The sequence below is a fragment of the Somniosus microcephalus genome, chromosome 16 (genome assembly GCF_052327205.1).
Source record: "Somniosus microcephalus isolate GS21.2 chromosome 16, FLI_Smic_1.0, whole genome shotgun sequence".
In the NCBI taxonomy this organism is placed as follows: domain Eukaryota; kingdom Metazoa; phylum Chordata; class Chondrichthyes; order Squaliformes; family Somniosidae; genus Somniosus; species Somniosus microcephalus.
In genome coordinates, this window is record NC_141002.1 from 32,369,336 (window position 1) to 32,392,144 (window position 22,809).

At 43.6% G+C, this 22,809-nt stretch overlaps 1 pseudogene across 1 annotated transcript in view; it reads left to right on the forward strand.

The window, feature by feature from the left end:
• The first annotated feature begins 492 nt into the window (after positions 1 to 492).
• LOC147106057 (V-type proton ATPase subunit S1-like) overlaps positions 493 to 22,809 on the forward strand; it is a 58,925-nt pseudogene continuing 36,608 nt past the window's right edge. Inside the window, exons 1-3 of the transcript XR_015081323.1 lie at positions 493 to 2,095; positions 13,095 to 13,221; positions 13,321 to 13,389. The product of XR_015081323.1 is annotated as a V-type proton ATPase subunit S1-like (transcript). The remainder of the gene's footprint in view (positions 2,096 to 13,094; positions 13,222 to 13,320; positions 13,390 to 22,809) is intronic.

Below are 22,809 nucleotides of genomic sequence, written 5' to 3' on the forward strand. Positions count from 1 at the left end.
CCCCCCCCCCTTTTATCAGACACCGTGATATCTTGGGGGAAGAACAGATCACTTGCACCTTACCAAACAGCCTACTTTATCAACAAATTGGATTTCAGTGTGCCTTGTCATTAAAAGCAGATAGTAACTTGAAAGAACTATTGACGTTAGGGCTGTTGCTTTTTACGATATTCATTAATGAACTGGATGTAATCATTGGGGAAACAGTAAGTTTGCAGATGATACGCATAGTGGTTAGCACTGCTGCCTCACAGCGCCAGGGACCCGGGTTCGAATCCGGCCTCGGGTGACTGTGGAGTTTGCACATTCTCCCTGTGTTTGCGTGGGTTTCCTCCGGGTGCTCCGGTTTCCTCCCACAGTCCAAAGATGTGCGGGTTAGGTTGATTGGCTATGATAAATTGACCCTTAGTGTTAGGGGGATTAAATACGTGGGGTTACGGGGATAGGGTGGGATATGTGTTGGTGTAGGGGTTACGGGGATCGGGTGGGATATGTGTCGGTGCAGGCTCGGTGGGCTGAAATGGCCTCTATCTGCACTGTGGGGTTTCTGTGATTCTGTGTGATCTGTGAGAATGTTGGGACTGTGGACGAAAATAAACTACTGCAAGTGTTATATGGTGTTATAGTACATAATTCTCGTAAAGTTCACAATCAGTGCTATAATGCGTTAGCCAAAGCAAATGGAGTATGAGGTATTGCTAGGATGATTCAATATAAAGCAAAAGCACCATATTGTCCAGGACTTTGGTTAGGCCTCATAGAATACTGCATTCACTTTTGGTCCCCTCACATGGTGGGTGGTCTAGAAGCTTTGGATGAATTTCAGAGGAGGGCCACAGGAATGATACACAGCTTAAAACATCCTGGTGACCCCGATGAGCTTAAAAAGCTGGGCTTATTTACTTTAGAGAAGCATAGACTCCTGATTTGATTGAAGGTGTTTAAGATTAAAAAAAGGGACTCGACTGTGTTCATGTAGATAGATTATTTCAATTAAATAGAGGATCATAGACAAATGCAACAAGTTGCCGTCTTAGGAAGTTGAGTGTGGATTTGCTCCATACCTTCAAAAGAGAAATCACAGCATACAAAAGGTAGGCGAGGTATGAAGTGATATAAATCATTATCATTGTGGTCTCCTGGACCAGTTTTGATTGTCTTAGGGGTTCGAAGAGGAATTTCCAAGATTTTCTTTCTCCCTACATTGGCCTTGGGTCTTTTTAAATCTTCATTTGTCTCTCCGATGAGATTATACGGTTGCTAGTAGGTGGATCGTGTTGGAATCATGATGGTAAAGGCGTTATGACTGTAGAGCATGTTCGAAGCTCCAGCATGTCATTTCCTGTCCACCATTTTTGTATGTTCGAGGGTTGGAGCAATGATCTAAATGAACCACTTTCTGTACCAAAATCAGAAATGCCACGAACAGTAGATTTCTTTGCACTACACAAGATTATAAACCATTTGCGAAGTACAGATTTATGTTTTAGTTACATATGGCACACAGAGGAAATCTTCACCCCAAAGATTTTTAATTTAGTTTATTTTGAAAATATTTTACATTTGTTCTGGACCTGTGCATTCTTCTTTTGAAAGATTTCAGCAAATCAGTTTAGGAATTGAACACAAAAGGGAAGGGGTGGAAAAGGTTTTGAAGCTAGTTAAGCCTGGGTGATTAAAGAGTTAAGCAGCTTGTGTTCTCATTACTGATTGCAAAATCATTCACACACCCTTTTTGTCATTACTTCATGGCACATTAGGAAGTGCTAAATTATTTTTATATCTTCTACAAAATGCCCTTCAGTTAAATTTTCTTTTCCTGCCCACCTGCTTGATCAGTATTTTCTCCTAAACAAGAAGATACTAGACGAGCCTGGTTCGTTCTGGACATTACAGATCTGACCAGCGGAGTTTGTTTAAAAAAATATATATATGCATTTTTATTTTCAGTGTGTTTTATTGAGAGACGAGTCCCTCAAAGTGCCATGGCTCGAGATCGTTGTTTGCAGCTGCTGCTTTGCTGTACTCTAGCCAGCTTTTTTCAGGGTACTTCTGCCATGGATCATGTCCCGGTGCTGATGTGGTCGACCTTCAGGTGAGTCTGAGACCAAAATTTAATGAAAACAAAGGGGTTCCTCAGTCAGGAAAATTACCAGGTTGTAAGTTCTTTATATTCACGGCAACCTACTGTGGGTCCGCATTCTGCTGTAAAATGTAGTCAGGATGTGAGCTTTAAGTTAAACAGAAGTAAATTTCTCTCTGTGAGTAGGTTCCAAGTGGTGTCAGGATAGAAATTCCCAAATCAGCTATGATTTTGTAAATGTGGGCTAATTTTCTTTGTGGAAAGTGCAAACATCAACTTCAAAATATTGCTGTCAAAAATTCTCATCATGTATCTCTATCAATTTGGTTGCTTTTATTTTCTACATCACATTTAACCTAAATAAATTAATGAGAAGAATAAAAGGGCAGAATGTTACTATGTAATCTCCAGTCAACATTTGAACTGTATATGGCTAATTGTACAGGTGTTTGAAATTTCTGGTGATTATTAGTTTTGTGACAGATAAATTTTCTCGATAGCACTTTTCAGCTTTTCAATTACAATACTGTTTAGTATTTCCTTTTTGAGCCTACTTCAGTCAATAGGTACACTGCCAATTATGGTTGTGTTTGTAAAATACTGTGGCGCATAGTGAGTAGGCCAATGTGCGTCAATGTTAATCCAAGGGTGCTAACCAGAAATCTAAGATCAGCATTGAACAGATGGCTGGGAGTTTAATACAAGGTTTTAACACAGTTGAGAAATTCTGATTATGCAGGATATGCATTGGAGTAGTGATGGTTTGGTATGGTCATCATAAATCATTACGTGAGTTATTGTTTATCTTTCATTTATGGAAAGAAAAAGAAAAACATTTACCACAACATATTGCAATTTTTGGAAATATCCCAAAGCACTTCAGTGAAAAGTGATACAATCAGATTTAAACCTGGCTGTGCTATCTCAGACATGCCATGTGTAAGGGAAGGGAGCAGGTTTTGGTTCATAGGAGGTTCAGTCTGCTTACAGACACTGCCTTTTTGCTGTGAACTCAAGACAAATCTGCTGGGATAAAGCCTGAACTGTAACAGATGGCACATCTGACAATGTTACTGATGGGCCAAAAGGCCTGTTTCTGCACTGTAAAATTCTATGATTCTACTTCAATGGAATGACAGCCTTGATTACATGCTCAAGTCCTGTAGTGTGACTTAAACCCAAACCTTCTGACTCCGAGGCAAAAGTGCTGCCAACTGAGCCAAACTAACATGTACCAGCTGATCTCCAATATGTGTTCTGTTTATACATTGTGCACAGTGTACTTTTGTTACCCTCTCAGTCTTTGTTTAACATTTTAAACTTAATTTGTACTTCTGATTTCTAATTTTTGCAGATGAATTTACCAGTGTGATTTTAATTAAAAGCCTACAGTGTTGAGCATGTTGTTAAAGTCTTGAATGCTTTTGGAGCTTTGCTTAAACTGAACTGAGTGAAGTCAGCAAGTAATAACTTTATCTCAGTCATTTTTATGGTGGCTGTGAATTTAAATTTAAAAGCATTTAATAAAAATTTAAATTATACATTATTCAGAGCAAGGAATTGCTGCACAAGGCATCATTGATTACCAACAATATTTTGATAAAATGAGCATTTTCTAAGGTCAGAAATAACAAGGCAGTGTGCTGTTGGCCAGTAATTCCCTGATTGTCATTCAGCCAATATCCTGAACTCCAATTCTATATTCATAATTATACACACTTCTCTCTGAAATACTGTCCTGACAAATTTCAGCTGAAATGATTGCCCATAAACTTAAGGTATCACACCTGTATGAATTTATTTACATATTAACTAGAATATTACTAAAAGAGTTGAGACCCACAGTGTTGAAGATGAAAAAAAATTGAAAGTCACAAAGCTGATTTAAGCGGTGTGTGAATTGATAATCTTCTGTTCTTTGATGGACCAACATCCTGCCTGGAATTGGGTGTCGATAATGGAGCCATTAGCAGTGCAAAGATTCAGTATTGGTTGGGCACATACCTGTAGCTGCTGTTACTGAATTAACCTGCCAGTCCGCATCCAGGAATGAGAAGGATGACCATCATTGTTGGTTATTAATGAGACTGCTAACTGATAGGTTCCATTTTATTAAGTTGCACTTTGATGTGTGGAGGTTTAAATGGTAGGTGTGCATGAAGGGATAAATGTTTTAAACGTGTCCACTGGAGTCTTTTCAAAACTTAATTTCTTTTTAACTTGCCGAGATAGAGGGAACACTTTTCCTTGAAAGTACTCTTTTTCCCTCCCCCACATTGACCCGTACTAAATTATCCTTTTCTCCCGGTTTCCACTTTTTAAAACTAAAATAAACAGGGTACTTATTTCCCCACCTCTAATTGCTTCCCTGTACAGATGCTATTAATTGTAGAAAATAACTTCCCTGCGATATTCCTGGATCAGTCAGATGCACCGGCTGTGGATATTCATTTAGATTAGCTGATTTTTGTAAGGAATTCTTGGAGTCCCACAGTCAGTAGCTGTGCTACCGATTGTGCTAACCTGCATCTGCTAGGGGTTTGAAACTTTCAATACCAATAAGTGGGATCCTGTAATCTGCACTAGTCAGGAGGCCAGTTTATAGTTTCCACTTTCCTTTTCTGAAGAATGTTGCCATTGTTGATTATGGCAAAGCTTCTGAAAATTGGGCCCTGTCTTTATTGTAACAACTTAGTTACAATAATTTCATTAACTTACTAGATTTGAAACAATCAGGAGTAGATTCTAAAACGTGTTATGAAAAACTAAGACAGGCCACTTTTCTTATCTAACTAATTGCCAGTTCGTGATCCACAACTGGTTCAATTTCTCTGGTTCTTTATAAGAATCATTCAACAGTATAGTTTACAAAGGCTTTTTAGTGAAGGTTGGTTAGTAATGCTCTAAATTAGGGGTAGACTTCACAGGAAGCACAATGCAGTCTGAAGTAACTAAACTTGGGAATTCAGTATTGTAAACCATGATCCTTGAACAAAATGGTAGAATGTTATCTACATTTAAGTAGATTTTGTGTCTTGGTAAACAGGACTACATACAAACAGTGCTTTTTGTGCTCGAGTCCTGTTTGAATTGTAAACCTGTCTGCATCCAGTTAAAGGAAGGTTCTTTCCTGTTTAGGGTGGTTGTTTCAGCGTAGCCAGTTGAGTAACTGGTAAGAGACGGTAAATGTTTATAGTAACTGCTTTTACTGTCCTAAAACTGTCAAAATCCTGGAACTCCTTCACTCCCTAACAGCACTGTGGGAGTACCTTCACCACACTGACTTCAGCGGTTCAAGAAGGTGGCTCACCACCACCTTCTCGAGGGCAATTTGAGATGGGCAATAAATGCTGGTCTTGCCAGCGATGCCCACCCACATTCCAGGAACGAATAAAAAAAAAAACCTGCCCAAGAACCAGTGCTTGAGGGACAAGCAGAAAGATTGCCATGATCTTCATAAGCACAGCTGTATGGATTGATAAAAAAATATATCAAAAGTATATACAGTGGCAAGGCATGTAATGTTAGAGGAATGGATTTGTCTGAATAGATTGGGAAGGCAACTGCTCCCTCCCTTTTCATCTTGTGTTGTCTCTGACACAGCGCAAAGGATCAGGCATTTTTAAACTTAACTGAGTTACACCCAAAACCACTTACGTTCGTGTTTTCCGCAATCTTTCACGCTGGTTTAAGATTGAATTCTCCTGGATCAGGCTCCGCCCACAATACCGACCATGCCCCCAGGTTGACAGTGCGAGATTGCACTGGTTTGGGAAGGCTCTTCAAATTGTGCTTATTTTCTTAGGCGACAGGCACTTAGGCACGTTTCAAAAGTTTTTTCATGTCAAAAAATATTCAATTTACTAAGAAACTGACCAGTATACCAATGTAACTAGTAAATGGTTTAATATAGTTGTTTCAAATAATTGAGTGAATTAAAATCAGGTTACTCACGGGTGGCGGACTGGACATGCTTATTAAAAATGCTTATTTTTGGTGATCAACCCACTTTCAGCTATATTAATAAAACTGCACCAGGTTACCACTCTTGAATACAACAAGGAATACTTTATAATGGAAAGAAAAACAAAATAAATGATTACGTTCTATTACGCTGTCCAATTGCACTGGTTCTTGGAATATTTTACGTTTGCAAATTAATTTTATTGGCAACTTGAACTGTAACCTAACCAGTGCAATTTCAAGTACGTTTTGAAAACAGAACCTCTACCCCCTATTTAACCTTGAAGGGTGCCTGTTGGTGTGCTGGAATTGAACATAATCTAAATGGTAAGTGTCATCATGGATCAAGCTTCCAAAGTGCTAGCACAGTCTTCATTTGTTGCAGTACTTTTCAAAATATTAAACTTCCCAGCTTTGTGTTAAATCTTTACTCAAAATGTCCATGTTTAATTTTTTTATAACTAACCAAAATAGAATTTAATAGAAGAAAGATCCTTTGCAGGGCCAAATTTGTAATAAGTTAAAACTACATGCACAAACATTTCCCTAATCTTTTACAGATATTCCGCATACCTAACCCAAATACCAGTACATACTCCCTGCCTGTTCTCTGAAATAAAACTGTCCAAATGAACAAAGTCCGCAACAGGATAATCATTTTGCCTCCTCCACAGAAAAGTACATCTACGCAGAAATAAACTTTCAACCCAGCCAGATTTTAAAAATTCATTCGAAACTGTTTCCAAATGACATGAAGTAAATTGAATGAATGCACATAAACTATGAAAATTAAAGCATAAATGAATACCTTTGGCTGCCAACAACAGCTTACATTTATATAGTGCCTTTAATGTAGAAAAATGTCCCAAAGCTCTTCAGGGGCTTAATCACAAAAATGGACTCCGCGCTAAAGAAGGAAATGTTAGGAGAGGCCATCAATAGGTCAAAGAGGTGGGTTTTAAGGAGGGTCTTGCACAGAATTACATAGAATGAACAGCACAGAAACGGGCCATTCGGCTCAACAGGTTCATGCTGGTGTTCATGCTCCACACAAGCCTCCTCCCACCCCTCTTCATCTAACCCTATCAGCATAACCTTCTATTCCTTTCTCCCTCGTGTTTATCTAGCTTCCCCTTAAATGCATCTATGCTATTCTTCTCAACTACTCCGTGTGGTAGTGAGTTCCACGTTATAACCACTCTCTAGGTAAAGAAGTTTCTCCTGAATTCCCTATTGGATTTATTAGTGTGACTACCATATATTTATGGCCCCTAGTTCTTGTCTTGCCCATAAGTGGAAACATCTTCTCGTTCTCTACGTCTAATCTTAAAGACCTCTATCAGGTCACCCCTTGGTCTTCTCTACTGTAGAGAAAAAAGCCCCAGCCTGTTCAATCTTTCCTGCTATGTTCCTGTTAAGCCACGCAGCTGTGCAGTGATCTGGAGGCCCTGTGCAGGCTGCTCAGTAGCTTTTAAATGGAAAAACCCGCGCATGAATGGAAATTTGAATGGGCCGCGCAGCCCTTTAAAGGGGCCTTGCACCCAAAAATCATTAGAGGGAACATTGTGTATAACCTCCCCGTTCTGGTATCATCCTTGTAAATATTTTTTGCACCTTCTCCGGTGCCTCTATACCCTTTTTATAATCTGGAAACCAGAACTGTGCAGAGTGTGGTCTAACCAAGGTTCGAGACAGTGTGGTCTAACCAAGGTTCGAGACAGTGTGGTCTAACCAAGGTTCGAGACAGTGTGGTCTAACCAAGGTTCGAGACAGGTTAAACAGGACTTCTCTGCTTTTCAATTCTATTCCTCTAGAAATGAACCCCAGTGCTTTGTTTGCTTTTTTAATAGCCTTTACATGTTGCTACTTTTAGTGATTTGTGTATCTGTACCCCTAGATCCTCTCTTCCATTTAGACTCTTGTTTTCCAAGCAGTAAGTGGTCTCCTTTTCCTTCCTACCTCTTAAAGGCAGAGGCTAATGGAGAAGTTTAGGGAGGAAATTCCAGAACGTGGTGCTTATGCAGCTGATGGCACAGCTGCCAGTGGTGTGGCAAAGGGAGGGAGATGTACAGGAGGCTGAAGTCGGAAGAACAAAGTATTCTGGGGGAGATTTGTAGGGTTGGAGGAGGCTCTGGAGAGAAGGAAGGGTAAGGCCACGAGGGAATTTAAACAGAAGGGTGAGAATTTTAAATTTGCGGCATAGAGGACAGAAGTGATGGGTGAGCAGGGCTTCCACACACAGGATAAAAGCGCCAGAGTTTTGGATGAGCTGACATTTATGGATGGTGGCGGATGAGAGGCCATCCAAGAGATCATTGGAATAGTCGAGTCTGGAGGTGGGAAAGGCATCGATGAGGGTTTCAGTGGCAAATGGGTGGAGGTGACGATGTTGGGAGGTGAAAGTAGCCAGTCTTTGTAATGGAGAGGATATGAGCTTGGAAGCTAAGCTTGGGGTCGAATAGGATGCTGAGATTGCAAACCGTCTGGTTCCCGAAGCTGAGATGGTGGCCCAGGAGGAGGATGGAATTGGTGGCAATGGTACCCTATATCTGCAGATGATGCCACCGAGGGACAGCATATAGTTGAGGAAGCCAAGGATAGAAACTGGACTGAAATAATGATATTCGAGCTGCTGTACATAGTTTTAAGATGTTATTTGCACTTTTTAATGGGCACTATGGGTAGGTAGAGGTTTTTAATCACTTCTCACTGATGATGCAGAATCTGCGGGGGTTTATGGTGAGGGGGATGGAAGAGAATCTATTTCTGGTGATGCTCTGGCTACAATCTGATAGCTAAGAAGACAGGCGAGGGCAGTCTTGCCAAGTTAGACAATGGAAGAAAGGTATTGAAGGAGGATGGTGTGGGCGACCTTAGCAATGGCTGCATAGAGAACAAGGTGTGATAATGTATCACTGTCAGTCCCAGAGAATCCCATTCATGGCTATGGTTGGAGGCAATTTGCTGCTGTGGGAAGGTTGAAAACCTCCTTGGAGAGATTCCAACGGAGATGTGGGGAGATGGACACATAAATGGGAGGTGCAACACATTCCAAGGACTTTGGAGAGGAAAGGGAAGTGGACATGGTGCAGAAGCAGCCATAGGGTGAGGTGGTTAAGGAGACAGTTGAAATTGAGAAAAGAACATTTTTCTTTCTTTACAGATACTACTTGTTTCCAGCATTTTCTGTTCCTGCTTCTGATTTCCAGCATCTGCAGTATTTTGCTTTTTGTCAGAAGTTGCCTACTGCACATTGTGCTACCTCTCTTACTGGGAATGAGTCATCAGAATTGTGTCAAAGTTCAGACTTGAGTGTTCCCCACACCTGAATTAATGCAAATTGGATCAGTTTGTCAGCACTGAGAAGAGTGTCAAATCTGAAAACTGGGGTGTGTCTATTCCACAAATCTATACTGGGGATGATTAATTTGCTAATCTGGGGATGAGCCTGTTCCATATATCTGCGACACTGGGGAAGAATCTTTTTATATCTACCACACTCGAGTCTATTCCAAATATCTACACACAAATGGAGTCTATTTCACATATCTACGATACTTGATAGTCTATTTCACATGGATGCTATAGAGTCTATTCCACATATCTACACTCGATTGGAGTCTCATACCACACTTGATTTAAAAAAAAGTAGATGCCAGATATCTACTATACTGCACAAGACTTTATTCAACACATTTACTACTTCTGATACGTGCCTATCTTGCATACCTACCATATGGGGAATAGTCTAATCCAATTTCATGGGTATCTTTGCCTTATGTAATCGGTTTGTTAAAGCAAATACCCGGTGTAAAAGATCGATGAAACTCGGACGCAAGTATGCTATGCACATAATTACATGGCCTGAATTTCCTTGCTCTTTTACGCCCGTCTATCAATCCCTGTCCCCAAATGCATCTCGACTCATTATAATGGCTCTGCCCCCAGGCTAAAGAGTCGCACGTGTGAGTTTCCTGCAATTACACCACTTCAAAGAAAGAAAGAAGAAAGCCTTGTATTTATATAGCGCCTTTCAGGATCACCAGGCTTCCCAAAGCGCTTTACAGCCAATGAAGTACTTTTTGAAGTGTAGTCACTGTTGTAATGTAGGAAACATGGTAGCCAATTTATGCACCGCAAGCTCCCACAGACAATAATGTGATAATGACCAGAGAATTTTTTTTTTTAGTGATATTGATTGAGGGATAAATATTGGCCAGGACACCGGGGAGAACTCCCCTGCTCCTCTTCAAAATAGAGCCATGGGATCTTTTATGTCCACCTGAGAGAGCAGACGGGGCCTCGGTTTAACGTCTCATCCGAAAGACAGCACCTTCGACCGTGCAGCACTCCCCCAGTACTGCACTGGAGTGTAAGCCTAGATTTTTGTCTTCAAGTCTCTGGAGTGAGATTTGAATCCACAACACTGTGACTCGGAGGCAAGGGTGCAACCTACTGAGTCATGGCTATGCACGAGTTTAAAATTAGTTTTAAAATGAGTTTAAAATTAAGCCCAGAATTTTAGACACAGCAGGAAATAAAGTAATTTTCTGGTGTTTTAATGCTTTTTTTGATCAAAAAAGAAATTATCCTCCGAGACCTTCACTGTATTATCTATTGCTTTTAATGTATTTTTATGGCATCAGTATAAGTCACTAACAATTGAAAAGCTTCTACGATTGTATGTTATTAAATATGCTGTGCCTTCTGTGCATGAATGATATTTAGATGGTTTGAAACTTTAATTTTCATACTTCACCTTATTAAGTAGTTAGACGCATTTCCTCGGGCCCCACTTGCTTGTTTATGCATATTTTTACATTACGGCATATGTTAATGACATTTGCAGGAAATTTGGGTGTAACTAGACATTGGCAAAATGGGTGCACGAATGGGTGTAATTTCGGGTGTAACTTCCCGATTACATCCCCACAGTAAATTCCTTCCTCATATATCTACACTGAGGAGTCTATTTTTTATATCTACTACATTGGGGAGGAATCTATTCCACATATTCACCACACTTGAATTGAGTCAGTTCCACATCTATTGCAATCTGCAATTGGTGTTAGAATCGTGCAACCTGTATAATTACATGGTACCCCAGTTTTTCCAGTGATTATTTAAGAGCAACAGTAGGCCATTCTGCCCCTCAAGCATGCTTTACTATTCAATTAGATCATGGCTGATAGAAATATAGAAGATAGGAGCAGGAGTAGGTCATTCGGCCCCTCGAGCCTGCTCTGCCATTCAATGCGATCATGGCTGATCATTCAAATTCAGTACCCTGTCCCTGCTTTCTCCCCATATCCCTTGATCCCCTTAGCCTTAAGAAATATATCTAACAACTCCTTGAATATATTTAATGAATTGGCCTCAACTGTCTTCTGTGGTAGAGAATTCCACAGGTTCACCACTCTCTGGGTGAAGAAATTCCTCCTCATCTCAGTCCTAAATGGCTTACCCCTTATCCTTAGCCTGTGACCCCTGGTTCTGGACTCCCCCGCCATCGGGGACATCCTTCCTGCATCTAGTCTGTCTAGTCCTGTTAGAATTTTATAAGTTTCAATGAGATCCCCTCTCATTTTTCTAAACTCTAGCAAATATAAGCCTAATCGACCCAATTTCTCTCCATACGTCATTCCTGCCATCCCAGGTATCAGTCTGGTGAATCTTCGCTGCACTCCCTCCATGGCAAGAACATCCTTCCTCAGATAAGGTGACCAAAACTGCACACAATACTCAAGGTGTGGTCTCACCAAGGCCCTGTACAACTGTAGCAAGACATGCTTGCTACTGTACTTGAATCCTCTCGCTATGAAGGCCAACATACCATTTGCTGCCTTAACCGCCTGCTGCACCTGCATGCTTACCTTCAGTGACTGGTGCACAAGGGCACCCAGGTCTCGTTGCACTTCCCATTTTCCCAATCTATTGCTGTTCTGTACCTCAACTCCACTAACCAGCCTTTGCTCCATATACCTTACGAATTTTTTGTTACATAAAAGGTAGCATCATTGTCTAGTTTTTTAATTTATTCATTCGCCAGGATGTGGACTTCACTGGCAAGGCCAGCATTTATTGCCCATCCCTAGTTGCTCTGGAGAAGGTGGTGGTGAGTTGACTTCTTGAACTGCTGCAGCCCGTCTGATGAAGGTGCTCCCACAGTGCTGTTAAGGAGGGAGTTCCAGGATTTTGACCCAGCGACGATGAAGGAACGGTGCTACATGTCCAAGTCAGGATGGTGTGTGACTTGGAGGGAACTTGAAGGTTGTGTGCCCATGCACCTGCTGCCCTTGTTCTTTTAAGTGGTAGAGGTCATGGGTTTGGGAGGTGCTGTTGAAGAAGCCTCGTAAAATCTAAAGGCTCAAAACCAAACCTTTGCACAGGGCATCCGCAAGGCAAATACTGCTTCTAATAATCTGAGGGGGCAGGCAAAAGCAACTCCAAGGAGATAATGCATATGCAGGCCAGGGTAGCTTTGAGAAGCAGGTGCGTATGATATTTTGTCAGTCGTTTTAACAAACACCAACTTTAAAAAATGCTTTTAGTGGGATTTTATTGGATTTTAACAGTTAAACCAACTAAAAGACATTGAGGGACAAAGGTTAAACCAATGTTCTTGTGTATTAAAAATAAGGAGAAATACTGAGACCCGGGTAGAACTTTGGCATTGTAGCATCATTATATGGCAGGCATACTTAACCTTTTTGTTAAGGAAACCGTCCCATTTCAGGACCGTATGGGTTGCCTTTTTCTAAGGTCAAACCATAATTTGTAGTACTCCAACATATTTATAATTCAAGAAAATATTAAGAACTTCAGGTAAATGTTGATATACAAGGTGTTGACTTTATCTTGTACATGCATTTGAATTTACAGTTGCAATAAAAAAAATCTAATCTTTTTAGTCATAGCCAAGTAAAGTATGCAAATGAGTTCCCTTTTCTGTTTATTAAATAATCATATTTTGTGTGCATTCTTTATAGTATCTGCATGAGAATTCTTACACCAAACCCCTTTGAAATGTATTGTGATTCACTTTCAGCTCTTTATGGAATATGAAAAGTGCAACATACGAAGGTCATATCATTAAAAACCATGAGCTACATACATTCCTGAAACCAATTTTTAACCAAGGTGCCCAGAATGTTGTTCTCTTTCTTCAGAATGAGGTTAGTAGTAGCTATTTATATTATCAAAGTACATGACAACACATTCTTTGTTAAATGATTTGTGATGTGTACCCCTTGACCTTTCAATTTGTTCCACAGCTTAGTGTCGAAGACTTCACACGTTATGGTCCTAATTATGGAGGCATTGAAACATTTTGCAATATCCAGGTAAATACAGCTATGTCACACAGTATTCTGCTGTGTATGAATGTAATATAGTATAAGTGGGGTCTATGATAGCATTCCATACATCTAATTCAACACTAGTAACTACAGCTATTTAGATTAAGAAGAAAAAGCCATTTTACATAAACATCTGTCCTTCTAAGAAACTCCATTAAATCCCAATAAGGTGTGACTGTAACTCTACAGAATAAAAAGAAAAGAAATTGTATTTAAATAGCACCTTTAACTACCTCAGGACATCCCAACGACCTTTACAACCAATGAAGTACTTTTGAAGTGTAGTCACTGTTGTAATGTGGAAATGCGGCAGCCAACTTGGGCACAGCAAGGTCCCACTAACGGCAATGAGATAAATGACTAGATCATCTGTTTTAGTGATGTTGGTTGAGGGATAAATATTTGCCAGGACTCTGGGGAGAATTCCCCTGCTACTCTTCAAAATAGTGCAGTAGGATCTTTTACGTCCACCTGAGGGGGCAGGCGGGGCCTCAGTTTAACGTCTCATCCGAAAGTTGGCACCTCCGACAGTGAAGCATTCCCTCAGTACTACACTGAAGTATCAGCCTCGATTATGTGCTCAAGTCTCTGGAGTGGGACCTGAACCCACAATCGTATTTAGTTCGAGTCAAAATACAAATTCTATGCCATGTCCTGTCTGAATGCTTTATTTGACAAATATGCAAAGCTTTTATCATTGAAACAGCAATATTTTACAAATTATTTTTATTGCCTTTGTTGGAATATATAAATAGCAATTCAGACTTTTCTCCCAAATCTTTTTATTCATGTTCGCAGAGGACTGCAGTTTGCAGCAAACTCTTGTCCCCTTATGATCTAAAACTTACAATCCCAGATGTGTCATGAGCAGGACTAATGTGCCTCAGGGCTTACAATTGCAATTTATCAGGATATTTCAAACCAGGAGTGATATACCTTACCAACCACATGGTCCCATTCTCTCCAATAGGTAGAAAAACACCACGGGTCTGAAATTCCATCGAAGTTCTCCTGGCTTCCATCATAACTTCAGCAGCAGATTAGCAGAACCCCCAGAAAACAGCATAAACAACCTTGCTTATTCCCCATGGTGTTCCCCAGTCTCCTGCTAAAGTCATAGCAGGTGACAGAGAGGCTCTCTAGGAAATTCAGGGCCCACATTGTTAAACTGTATCATTCAGGCTTAAATTACAAGTTGGATTTATTTATAAGAATTATTTTTATGTAGAAGAAAAACAAAGTGTTAAGACATTAGTTGTGTAAAAACAAAGATTTGGTTCAGTCTATAAGAAATTCAAAATATTTTCTCCTGAACATATTTCTTACACAGTTGAATAAACAGCAAGATTCCAGATATGATGTTTGTACATGGGAGCGGCATATGATCCTGCTCACCCTATGGAGCCCAGCATTGCCTTTGATGCAACCAAAACTGAAGTAAAGGAATGGCCAACAGCCTGTAGCATATACCTTGGCCTCCAGTACATTAATTCAATTCCTGCCCAAAACCCCATTTTATACTTGCAGGCCTCGTATCCAAGGATCTAGTGATCGAGTTTGACTGTTGGCATCTTCCTCGAATGTGGCCGGCTCTGCAGGCTGGCTTCCTTGGTTTATCTGCGAATCTCTTTCTCCCCCTGCCAGATGCTGTCTCCTATTCAGTTACAATCCGTTTGTGCCCCCCCCTCCCCCCAGTTACCTTTTTCCTGCATTCCCTCCTGGACCTTTTTTGGTTATTCTCTTGAACTGCCTTAGTTACTGTGGTAAACCACTGTTTGTATTCCACTGTGTACATGTCTGTACATGCCTCGGCTGACTCCTCCCACGAGTCCAGGTATAAAGGTGACTGCTCCACAGTCCCTCTGTATTCTGGACTGGTTGACCACTCGAGGCACACCTTCATTCTCTTGTTAATAAAAGCCTGTTAGTTACTCGCTTAACCTCAGTCTTTTGAGTGATTGATAGCGCATCAATTTTATTAACAAGATTTTTTTATAATGGAGAAGATCCTCACACCAGCATGCCTAGACTTAAACCATCGGGAGGCGGACGCATCCACCAAGTTTGCTCACTGGCTTAGGTGCTTTGAAAAATTCCTGATCGCCTCCGCTGCAACGGTCGTGGTTAGCACTGTTGCCTCAGAGCGCCAGGGACCCGGGTTCGAATCCGGCCTCGGGTGACTGTCTGTGTGGAGTTTGCACATTCTCCCCGTGTTTGCGTGGGTTTACTCCGGGTGCTCCGGTTTCCTCCCACAGTCCAAAGATGTGCGGGTTAGGTTGATTGGCTATGATAAATTGACCCTTAGTGTTAGGGGGATTAAATACGTGGGGTTACGGGGATAGGTTGGGATATGTGTTGGTGTAGGGGTTACGGGGATCGGGTGGGATATGTGTCGGTGCAGGCTCGATGGGCCGAAATGGCCTCTATCTGCACTGTGGGGTTTCTGTGATTCTGTGAACGGTCAAATCGGATGAGGACAAACTGGATGTCCTGACCTCCAAAGTGAAACACCGAGCATACTCGGTCATCCAGGATGCGACCTCGTACACGGCTGCTATCAAGCTCCTCAAGGACCAGTACACGCGCCCAGTGAACGAGATGTACGCCAGGCACCTCCGGGGAGTCGTAAACAACAACCTGGGGAATCGACCGAGGAATACCTTCAGGCACTGTCTGTGCTCGGCCGGGCCTGTGGTTGTAAGGATGTAAAGGCCGCCGTGTACACAGAGGAACTTATCCGGGACGCTTTTGTAGCGGGCCACAGGTCCAATTACACCCGACAGCGACTGTTGGAGCAGAGTGACCTCGACCTCAACAAGGCCTCTGAACTCGCACTATCATTGGACGCAGCCTACCGGGGCATGGATGCCTACTCCTCTGCACCGTGGACGCCGCGGGGAACGACAGCCTGGGACACGGTAGGACCGTCTCATAGCGCCGTGCCACCCCAGCCACGTCCCAGCAATGGCCCAACTACCGCAGCAGTGTCCCAAGGCCAGAAATGCTACTTCTGTGGCCAGGCCAAACACCCCAGAGCGCGCTGCCCGGCGAAAAATGCGATCTGCTCGGGCTGCGGGAAGAAGGGACACTACGCCAGCGTCTGCAGGGCCAAAGCCACCCCGAACCCCAGCAGCGCCGCGTGTGGGCCGTGCGGGCTGCCATCTTGGGCCTCCCCAGCCATCTGCGAACCACCGGAACAGCAGCCATTTTGGACGCCTCCAGCCACATGGGGCTCATGGACGCCGCCATCTTGGACGCCAGCCAGGACGCAGCAGGCCCCCAACACCGCTTCATCTGATACCTGCAACGACACACCGACCCCTACGCTGGCCTCCGTTACGCTGGACCAAGCGAGACCGCACCAACTGGCCCGGTCCACAATGGACATTAAGGTAAATGGTCACGAAACAATCTGCCTTTTTGACTCTGGGAGCACGGAGAGCTTCATCCACCCTGACACGGTGCGGCGTTGCTCCCTCCCAGTCCTGCCTGCACACCAGCGGATTTCTATGGCCTCCGAGTCCCAGTCGGCGGACATTGGCGGCTACTGCGTGGTGACACTCTTAGTAGACGGGACTGTGTACGATAATTTTAAACTTCTGGTCCTGCCCCACCTCTGCGCTGCCGTTCTACTGGGGTTAGATTTTCAGTGCCACCTTAAAAGTGTTACGATGGCGTATGGTGGACCCCTCCCCCCACTCACAGTCCGCAGCTTCCAAATTGCCCGCCGCGCACCAGGTGCAACCTCTCCACACTCAGAGTCACCCCCCCCCCACTGTTTGCTAACCTCACCCCCGACTGTAAGCCCATCGCCACAAAGAGCAGGCGATACAGTGCCGGGGACAGGGTTTTCATTAAAACCGAAGTGGAGCGGCTCCTGAAGGAGGGGATTATTGAGGGCAGCACCAGCCCCTGGCGAGCCCAGGTTGTGGTCGTTAAGACCGGTGAGAAGCAGCGCCTGGTCATCGACTACAGCCAGACAATAAATCGCTACACCCTGCTGGACGCTTACCCACTCCCCCGCATAGCTGATATGGTCAACCAGATCGCGCAGTACCGCGTCTTCTCGACCATTGACCTGAAATCAGCGTACCACCAGCTCCCTATCCGCCCTGAGGACCGCCAGTATACTGCCTTTGAGGCAAACGGCCGCCTCTATCACTTCCTTAGGGTTCCCTTTGGCGTCACCAACGGGGTCTCCGTCTTCCAAAGGGAGATGGACTGGATGGTCGATCAAAATGCGTTGCAGGCCACTTTCCCATATTTGGACAATGTGACCATCTGCGGCCATGACTTGCAGGACCATGACGCAATCCTCGAAAAATTCCTCTGCACCGCCCAACTCCTGAACCTGACGTATAACAAGGAGAAGTGCATATTCTGCACAACCCGCCTCGCCATCCTTGGCTGTGTTGTGGAACACTGAGCCATCGGTCCCGACCCCGACTGGATGCGTCCCCTTATGGAACTCCCACTGCCTCAAGGCCCTGAAGAGTTGCCTGCGGTTTTTCTCCTATTACGCCCAGTGGGTCCCCTACTATGCGGACAAGGCCCGTCCGCTGATCAAGTCCACCTCTTTTCCCTTGACGGCAGAGGCCCGCTTAGCCTTCCACCGTATCAAGGAAGACATTGCCAAAGCCACCATGCACGCAGTGGACGAATCCATCCCCTTCCAGGTGGAAAGCGACGCGTCCGACTTTGCCCTGGCCGCTACCCTTAATCAGGCGGGGAGACCCGTGGCCTTCTTTTCACGAACCCTCCAGGGCCTGGAGACCAGACACTCCGCTGTTGAGAAGGAGGCCCAGGCTATTGTGGAGGCTGTGCGTCATTGGAGGCACTACCTGGCCGGAAAACGATTTACCCTGCTCACTGACCAGCGTTCAGTTGCTTTTATGTTTAACAACAAGCAGAGGGGCAAAATCAAAAACGACAAGATCTTGAGGTGGAGAATCGAACTTTCCACCTACAATTACGAGATCTTGTACCGGCCCGGGAACTCAATGAACCCCCGGATGCTCTCTCGCGTGGCACCTGCGCCAACGCACAGATCGATAGACTGCGGGCCCTCCACAATGACCTCTGCCACCCGGGGGTCACCAGGTTCTTCCACTTCATCAAGGCCCGCAACCTGCCTTACTCCATTGAGGAGGTCAGGACCATGACCAGGAACTGCCAAGTCTGCGCTGAGTGCAAACTGCACTTTTATAGACCAGACAGGGCTCACCTGATAAAAGCCACTCGCCCCTTCGAGCGCCTGAGCGTTGATTTTAAAGGGCCTCTCCCCTCCTCCGACCGCAATGTGTACTTCCTCAACATTATTGATGAGTACTCCCGTTTCCCGTTCGCCATCCCCTGCCCGGGCATGACCAGTGCCACGGTCATTAAATGTCTGAACGACCTCTTCACCCTGTTCGGTTTCCCCAGCTATATCCAGCGTTTATGAGCGACGAACTCCGCCAGTACTTGCTCGCTAGGGGTATTGCCACAAGCAGGACCACCAGTTACAACCCCCGGGGGAACGGACAGGTGGAAAGAGAGAATGCGACAGTTTGGAAGGCCGCCCTGCTAGCCTTAAAGTCTAGGGGCCTTCCGACCTCCCGCTGGCAGGATGTGCTCCCCAATGCGCTCCACTCTATTCGGTCACTGCTCTGCACTGCCACTAACGCCACCCCTCATGAGAAAATGTTTGTCTTCCCAAGGAAGTCCACATCGGGGACATCGCTACCGCCATGGCTGACGTCCCCAGGGCCGGTCCTACTGAGAAGACACGTGAGGACCCATAAAACGGACCCCCTGGTCGAGAGGGTCGACCTCCTCCATGCCAACTCCCAGTATGCTTACATTGCGTACCCGGATGGGCGGGAGGACACTGTCTCCATACGAGACCTCGCACCCTCGGGGGCCCCAGTAACCCACTACCCACTACCACCCCCCACCACGATCCAATATCCAACCCCAGCAGACGGCACGCCTGGGCCCCGCGACCCGCTCGACACCCACGAGGACTACACACCAGTGCCCCAGCCTACGCGGGACTCGACGCCGGAAGCTTCACTACCCCTGCCGTCGCCACGTCGATCACAGCGGCAGACAAGACCTCCGGAGAGACTCCAATACACAAACTTTTAATACACTTCACCCCGCCGGACTCATTTTTAAACAAGGGGTGAATGTGGTAAACCACTGTTTGTATTCCACTGTGTACATGTCTGTACATGCCTCGGCTGACTCCTCCCACGAGTCCAGGTATAAAGGTGACTGCTCCACAGCCCCTCTGTATTCTGGACTGGTCGACCACTCGAGGCACACCTTCATTCTCTTGTTAATAAAAGCCTGTTAGTTACTCGCTTAACCTCAGTCTTTTGAGTGATTGATAGCGCATCAGTTACCTCTTGCAGCCTTCCCTGCTGCCTTCATTTATATCCTTTTCCATATCCAGTTGTCACACTCTCTTTTCCCTCACCGTACAACTGACTCATTTTCCTGATCTGCACTTTTTGTTGTGTTGCTTTCCCTCAAGTCCGTGGACGCTCCAAAGACATGGCAGCTGACTCTGCCCTGTTGAGCTATTTCCTGTGAAGATGCAGCAAGCCCTTCATGCTGCCTACCGAGTATCAACAACAACTTGTATATGTACAGCGCCTTTAGAGTACTGAAACATCCCAGGAATGCAGAGTTCTTGGAGGGTTGCAGGGCTGGGGGAGGTTACAGAGCTAGTGTGAGGTGAGGCCATAGAGGGATTTGAACACAAGTATGAACATTTTAAAATTGAGGTGTTGGTGGCCAGGGAGCCAATGTAGTTCAGTGAGCAGAGAGGTAATGTGTGAATGGGACTTGGTGCATGTTAGGATACAGGCAGCAGAGTTCTGGATGAGCTCAAATGTATGTAGTGTGGAAGATGGAAGGCTGGCCAGGAGAGTATTGGAATAGTCCTGCACCGTGCTCCCGCTGGCCCTGAGATGAAGGAAGAGCTTGCATTTATAGAGGACCTTTCTCGACCTCTGTATCCTAAATTAAATCACAGCTAATGAAGTACTTTTGAAGTGTAGTCACTGTTGTAATGTAGGGAAATACAGCAGCTAATTTGCACATAGCAAAGACTCTCAAACAGCAATGAGATTCATGAGCAGATAATCTGTTTTTAGTGATGTTGGTTGAGGCGAGGATACTTGGGACAACTCCCCTGCTCTTTGAATAGTGCCAAGGGATCTTCCACGTCCACCTGAGAGAGCATCTCCAACAAGGGGATACTGCCCTGATGTGTCAGCCTGGATTATGTGCTCAAGTCTGTGGTGTGGGCCTTGAATCCATAATCTTCTGACTCCAAGGTGAGAGTGCTGACACCTGTCCCTGCTCAGAATTACAATTACAAGAGTCTCAGCCATTCTGACACTCTATTCTTCACTTTATTTTTAATGCCATTTAGAAATCTTTAGATAACAGTTAGGTCTAAAAGTGCAGGCCAGTATCCTGTATATTTAGGCTAATTTATGTAACCGAGGATTTAGGGAACTGTTCGTTGTTCTTTTCTCAAAGTATATGCACTCAACATCAGGGCAATGTTCGGAGTGAGATTCTTGATCAGTAAGAGTGAGACTGATTTCAAATGCATATTTAAACCAAAATGAGCGAATTTCTTTCCAAACGAGTGGGATTTGGACTGTTCTGTATACATGCTAACAAGTAATCACTGCACATCTAATTGACTGAAACGCTACAGCGGTTTATATTGCATGTATTTATTCTTGTTAGCATGCATCAACTACATGTGCCTCAAACTATTGGTCTATGACTCCTAAAAAGCTTACCCAAATCAGAATAAAACTTCTGCCATGAACTCTGCTTTTAAATAATAATGGGCAGTAAGAGTGATTGTACGCCGCTATGACCTGATTACAGGGTTCAAGTCACTGATAAACCAGATGTCATTGGTAGCGCAGGATAAGATGATTAACTTATCACAATTAATCTATGTTTAAACGTAAGCTACAAGTGACTGAAGAGATTATTCATAAACTGCTGAATGCTGTATCAGTTAACTGTCCAAGCTATCACAAACTATTAAAGCAGCTTCCATGGCAATAGGACAATTCCTGATGTTGACAGCACATGTAACAGGGGACACCTTTCCTTAGGTCGAGTTCCAGTTTTGTAATGAGGTGTGACTGAAGTCTTCACTTTAGGGTGACCTTTTTACACATAGAGAAATGAAAAAAAGCTTGCAAAATGTCACAAAATGTCACTGTCAGTTAAAATGGAGCTCCTTGTGGCATATGGAAAACTAGGGGAAAAAGCAAAGAAACTTGCTCATTAATACTACTGAAAGGGTTTTCAACTGTTCATCCCGAATAGAATTTACTTGACAGCTTTTATTAGGATTGATCTGCAGACTAGAACCCTTCTTCAGGTCAAAATGACTGACTGACTTGTTTTGAAGGGGAAACAAAGAGGAAGAAAACTTTCCTTCTGGCATCTTCTATAAAAATGTAATGACAGGCAATCAAAATTGGGGCTGGCAGCAATTTCTCTGTGATTGAATACATGATGCACAAATTCAATTATAGTAATGGCGAAAAACAATCGCAACGCACCTGAAATAGCAGAAATATAATGAAAAAAATGCAAACCCTGGAAATCTGATTACACGGCCAGCATAACTTTTAATTAATTTAGATTAGGTTGGAACTTGCTATATTAATGTGGAAATTCGACTTACTTATTCCATTTGCGTAGAAAAATAACCTATCAATCCCAAGGCTTAACCTTCACAGGAAAAATAGAAAATCTCAAGGCTGTTCTCCTGCAGTTGTAACCAATCATTTGTTTCTCTTCAAAGATATTTGTCCAGTTTTACCTACTGAAGGATGGGAAATAACATTCTGGTTTGTACTTTACACTTAAGTGCTGTTCTAATGGTTGTAAATTAATGGCTCTTATATGTGTAATGTATTCTCTGTCCAAAGCTGAATGCTATACTGTAGTTTACATTCTAAATGTGCAAGAAATTAAGGAAAAAAATGTTAAACATTTTAGATGAAAAGGAGGAATTCCCTTAGGTGTAGACACTGTGGATGCCGGTAATAAATGATTTAAAACGCATCAGATCTTGACCTTATTCACAGCTAGATCTTGTTCCATCACTGAAGACAGCAGGGTGAAGGCTTCATGTAAAGGCACTGTTGTGACCTTCCATAATTTTTTGCTGCTTTTCTGGAGTGAAGTCTTATTAAAATGAATGTTGTAATACTTGGACTGTGACACTATTTTAAAAGCAGATTATAAGATGTGGAAATATAGAATCTTACAGAACAGAAGGAGGCCATTCGGCCCATTGGGCCTGTGCTGGCTCTTTGAAAGAGCTGTCGAATTTAGTCCCACACCCCAGGTTTTCCCCACAACCCTGCA